Consider the following 6,335-nt stretch of genomic DNA (forward strand, 5'->3'; position numbering starts at 1 on the left):
ATAGCATATCAAATACAGTTAGAAGCCTGTCCCAGTAAGAAGACCCTATTTACTCTATGACTTTAGGATTCTGTCCTATTCCAATGGGTCATTAGCAGAAGAAAGCCAAAAGGAGATTCAGCTATTTGCTCAAGTCTGAAAGGCCAGTGTTTCAAAACTGCAGAGTGTGCTATTAACAAGGATGAATCCTTTGGCAATGCAAAATACTTGCTGTGTGGAACCTAAGGCCCTTATTACAAATTCATGAATGATTTTAATACATTCTGGCAGCTTTCATAAGCCTTGCAGTCATCTGGAAGCAAAAAAGATCATTGGTTTGTGCAAAATAATACAGCTATGTTCATATTTGATCTAGCTCTCTAGTGGGAAAGGAATACTTAAACTTTTTTAAAAAAATTAATCAAGAGACGTTTCTACTATATTACAGTTCAGCAAACTATTTAGAAGTCATGCTCAATAAGAGATAATAACTCAATGCAGAGCATCAACAAAAGAAAAAAAGATGTCTAAAATGTGCACAGCAATTGATGTGTTGGAGGAGTTGTAAAATCATGTTGTAAAACTTAACTACCAGTTGTCAGAAAGTAACACTCTAATAGGAAAATCTGTCTGTCAAGAAGTCCTTTCATTTTGTCCTAATTTTTTAAATGCTTTCTCCAAAATGTGCGTTTCCCTCTGAGCACTCTTAACTTAGCGGCACTGTTTGTTGCAGAGAGACAAAGCTGTCAGAAAAGAAATCAGATCTGAGAGTGAGCAGCTTTTATTTCCCTGGGGCACTATGGTGCAAAATGATAGCAACAGTCAACAAGTAACATTTATTGTGGTAGATGCTTGAAGAAGTACCCAATAGCTGATTTCTAGTACAGTTTTCATAATATTATTTTTCCCAGTAAGCAACTGTTGTGGAAACAAAAGAGAGATTGCATGATCGCAAGTCAGAAAGGAAGCATGCATGGGAGAGGATGCACTGAAATGAGTACTGTTCCAGAGCTGCTGTGTATAATACAGTCGACCCTGATGTAAGGCTAAAACTAAAGATTGAAACTTTCAAAATTCTGACTCTTTCTATACAGCCAAACACAGCTGAGTTTTGGGCCGGGCTCCTAAATTCTATGAAATCTCTTCCTTCTGTAAGTAGAACAGGTTTGTCCCACTTGCTCAGATTTGCAAAAGGAACTCATGTAAAGAAAGCTTATAATTAATCTCTCTTCCCAGTCTGCCATGAAGAAATTACAGTTTTACAGCTTGCTTTGCCACTGAATAATCAGAATTAGGCATCCTTCCTCTCTGTTCAGTCATGAGTAATTTACATTGAGGGGTACCAAAGAACAGCATAGTGAAATCACCCCCAGGCAGCTAAACAGTCAGAAGAAATTAAGTCTGTGCATAAACTATGTATAGACTTAAAAGAAAAAAAAAACAAAAAACAACAAAAAAAAACACACCGAAAACCAAAACCAAGAGACCTATGCCTGAAACAGAGCAACAAGCCAGGGAATATTTAGGTTGGTTTATATTTATTTACAAATGTTGGTAGCAGATGGTTACCAACAGTTCATCAGTATGGCTGTTTAAGCAACTTAAAAGCTGTAACAAACAGCACAACTTATGTAGCAGCTCGCCTTCTTTAGCCCACTCTTCCTTGCGTTACCCAGAACAGCTCCCATTACAGTTCATCACACAGCTGAGTAGATAAAAAAGGAAATAGATGCAAGTGCAAAACCAGGGAAGCAGCATGGTTGTCCAAAACGAAAGATCAGTAGTTTCTCCATCATGGATGCCTGCTTTGAGTGATAGTTCTGTGCACAAAACATCATTTTCAGAAGATTTCTTCCTCTCCTGAGTACAGAGTGTACCTTGGTTATTAAAACTTGTAGAGGCTACAGGTGTAGATGCTACCTGAGCTACTAGATAGGCATAATTTATCTCACAACTCTCTTTTTAAGAGAGCATAAACTAGTCTGCTTTTTCCCACGTTACCCTTTTATTTTCATGGAACACACAAGCTGGCTAAGATGAGGTGATGACTGATAACTGAAGGTGGCTAGTCAAATGGATGCCTATGATACATATCGGTTAAAAAATACTGTCTAAAGAAAATAAATACAAATCGGGGGTGTCAGCTGAATTTCCCAAAAAGAAGGCCTCACACCTAAGAATATCACATTGTCATACAGTTGTCATACAGGATATACAGTTTTTGTATACCTCCTACTGAAACAGTTTAATTCAGCTGGGCTCCTCTCTGTTGGATACCTAATTCACTGACAAATTGAAGAAGAAAGGTTATGTCTTCATAGGCAGCTGGATGGAACTACTTGTGATACCAAAGTGGAGATAGAAGAAAACATCAATTATATCACCATAAAAGGGATGGGCAATATAATGAGCAAACAGTGATTTAAAAATGGAAACACGAATGCTTGCGTTGTAAATATTTACCGTGAAGCTGACTTTCCTGCTCCTGGTTGAGCAAGGGGCACGGAACAGGGTAGTGACTTGTTGAGGAGATCGTCCCTGTAGATGGCCCAGAAAAGAGGGTACCACCACCATTGTGTCACTGTCCGACTTGGCCTCACAGCCTGCCTGGCATCAGAAACCTCCATTCAGCAAGAGCCCAAAGTGTGTGTGTCCACGTGTGTGTGCGCGTTTGTGTCTGAGAAAGGATTGCTGACTGTACACCTGCAAATTGAAAGAGGTACTGACTGCACTCATTTGTTCCTTGCTGGGAAAATTCTGTGTACAGTGGCAATGCAACGTCATAAAACCAGGTGGAGTCTGAACTGGAAATGGGTGTAGTTTATGCTGATTTAATTGATCACATTATGAATATGAAGAAGCTGAAAAAAAAAATTCCTTTCTTGTCTTTCATTTATATGTTGTAAACGCTCAAAACAACTTTTGTGAGTATCTCCTTAATTAGGAGTGGTGTGCATTTAAAAGATTCTTTCTGTGTAACTTGACACGTTGCACAGCAAGTTTTAAGACCAGGATGTGCATGTTTATATCGAATGCTTGCAGGGTACCTGCCCGCTATACATTTTGCTGAGGTCCTCCCTCAGAGGGGAGCAGCTCTGTGCTTACCCGTTAGCCCAGCGTGGGAGCATTTCCGTGCCGCAGCGTGACGGATGCTCCCATCGTTGTTTCCGTACCCACTGTGTGCAGTGGAGCACGGAGCTGCTGGCTCTTGGTGTGCCGGGACCTGCCCTTGTGCTGCCCACAGGAACCTTGGCGCGGCCAGGGGTGGCGGGGCTGGGCGACAGGGATGCAGGGCCACCAGCACTCAGGCTCGCCTGTACTCTCACTGCAGATCCACCCAGTCCTAGAAACAGACGGGCGCTGCATCAGTTTTGGGCCTTAAAGCAGTGCCAGAATGAAATCACCAGGCTGAGGAGTGGATGATGGATGGGTGCAGGCTGAAAACTGGCTGAGAGCCCTGAATAACTCTCCAGTTTAGACATCACCACACTGGAGGAGACTTTGGCAGCATCTACGGTTGCCTTCCACCAAGCGCTGAATCATCCCGCTCTGCTGGGGTGAACAGCACCTGGACAGGGAAGGGACGCCAGGGAAGGATGCCGCCGTGCCAAAGGGCCGTGCCTGGCTGGGGCTCGGGGCGAGCTTTGGGGCTTGGGGCGCTCCTGATTCCTGGGTGCAGGCACAGCCGCCCTGCCACCCGTGCCAGGCAGACGCCCCCAGAGCCAGACAGAGCCAGACGTGCGGGGTCCATCTCTGAGAAAAAGGCAGATTTGCCAGACGCCAGGCAGGCAGATGTATGTGGTTGCTCTTTTCCCGCCGTGCTGCAGAGTGGAGCCAGTGCCCCGCCATCTCTCAGGAAGCAGAAGCTGTGGGCCTTGCCGGTGGTGTATGCAACCGGTACCGTTAGACTTGTCTTAGAAGTTTCTGGTAATGACATATTTAGGTTACAGCAGATCACATTTTCATTAGTGGTGCTGCTTCTGGAGAGGAGCACTGAGTAGTAATTATTATTGCTTTAACAGATTGTATCTGTGCATGGCTGCCACCTGCCACTCTCAATACTGTGCTGTAGAGACAGCCCTGGTTTTAAATCTTAGTGGGTGACCTTATTGTCAGTTCCATGTTTTCAAAGCCCATGGAAGCCTGGCCCCAAATTATGCAATTTAGAAATAAATACATTGGAAGGTTTTCCTTGTTGTTTGGCTTCTGGGTCTTTAGCATCCATACAGGTCATTTTTCATTGTTCTCTCTACAGCGGGCTAAGATTTTAGGTGCGGGAAGGAAGGAGGGAAGAGGGGAGGGAAGGACAGAAGAAAGGAAGGAAAGGAGGGAAGGAGGGGAAGAAGAAGGGAGAGAAGGGAAGGGAAAAAGGGAAGAATAGCAAGCAAGAAGAAGAAGAAAAGAAAAATAATTTCTACAAAACAACATCAGGAACTGTGCCTTTAAGAAAAGTAACAGGTAAAAGAAGTTTCACATAAAACCAGAGAAAGTATCTCTGTCAAGACTTGGCTCGCTGAACAAGAGTGAAAGGCAAAGTAAATGAGTATATTTTATCCAGCAATAGCTTGTCAGCTCAAAATTATCCATGCCAGCACAGACGTTAACAGGGTTGTAAAGCCACCCCATTCCCTTCTCATAAATTCCCTGGCTTGAATTAGTGAACTTGAGATTTCTTGTCCTCTCAGTACTCATGATTCTTGGGATTCTAACCCACAGCAGGCCAGGTAATGGACTACCTTGGTGCTGAAATTTATTTTATTTTCTGAAGTGAGAGGACTGGGATTTCAGGCTTTGACACTTGAGTGCTACCTTTCCTTTCTGGGCTATTGAATATGCAGGTGCAGAAGGACAGAGTAATTCGGGATCTCTGGTTTCTCTAGGTGGCTGAGGGTCGCAAAGACGATCTTTCAGAAGAGGAATTAAGACAGTGGGGGATCCAGGAATAATTGTTTGGATGATGCTACAAAAGTACAAAATGATTTTGGGGAAAACACAGTGCTCTGAGCTTTGTCTGGAGGGCCAACTCCCTAAGACCTGTCCAGGCAGTCACCTGGGTCAGCATGAAACATGGCATAGATTGTTTGGAAAGTGTGACTTTGGATCCTTGTGCTGTATAAATCCCTACATCCACCGGTTTAACAGAGATGTACGAGTTTACACCACTGGCAAGTTTGGCCATGTCTGTAATTTATAATCCAAAGCCTTTGTCACAAATCTGGAGAAAATTATTCCAAAATGTGATCCTTGACACTGGGAATGGTGTCATTTAAATGCAAACTGTGGATTGGCTGCGGTCAAAGGTTTGTGGTATGCATTGCTTCCATTTTAAATGTGTGTAGAAAGAATGGATTTTGTAGTTGAAAGACTGATAATGCTGTTATCCTTGTTCAATTTTTTAGCACCATCTGTTCTTCCCAAGTAGAAATTCCTGACAAATCATATGAGCAAAAACTTACTTTATTTCTCCATGCAGCAGACGAACCATTAGAGTTATGGAAATCTGGTTGGGCAAAGAAATATGTTTATAAAATGATTGGTTTAAGTCTTTGTTGTCTGAGAAAATGACTTTTTAATGTACTGACAGCTGTCTCCCTCTGGCATGTTTTCAGTTTAACAGTTTATGTTGGAGCCAGATCATTTGTTTCATAACTGGCTGTAGCATAACAAACAGCACTTTTAAATCGCCAATCAGCCCACGTATCACATAAATGTTATCTGTCCCAATTGGGATACTGTTCCAATCACTATGTTTTCTTAATCGTGCCTGAAAAATACGTAAATAATATGGCCACAAGATAATCCTCTTCTAAGTCACACAGATAAAAACGTGAGTTGACTGAAACATTTGGATATTTTTATTAGGTCATTTTAATTTAAAGTAGAGGAAGCTATCTGGCATATTAATGCATATTTATTTATTTGCTGAAATAGTTCTATAGTGCTTATTTAAATCCTATCTAGAAAACAAATATTATTATTTTCTGATCCCTAGAGCTTCCAAAGCCCAGTGTGCTGGGCACTCTGCAACTGCAGTCTGGATGCTTATAAGCTAAATCAGGGGTTCATTTAAATGCCTTCATACCTCACGTTCAGGCATAAGAGCGCTGGGCTTCATGGTCTGATCCCTCCATCTGTATCCAGTGTTGTCCAGCTGGACCCCGGCTGGTTTTGCGTGGGTGAGTGCAGAAGTTTGCATAGTTTGCTGTCACCGCTCCCGTCCCTTGAGCACCACACAGGACATCCTCACTACCGCTTTGGAGCAGTGGCACTGGCACTATGATGCTACCTTTCCCTGTTTCATAGGGAAAAGAGAAGATTATAGGCCAATTGATCTTGCAGATGTGCCGTGTGTATTC

This window comes from Platalea leucorodia (genome assembly GCF_965183815.1).
Source record: "Platalea leucorodia genome assembly, chromosome: 2".
NCBI classification, from domain to species: Eukaryota; Metazoa; Chordata; class Aves; order Pelecaniformes; family Threskiornithidae; genus Platalea; species Platalea leucorodia.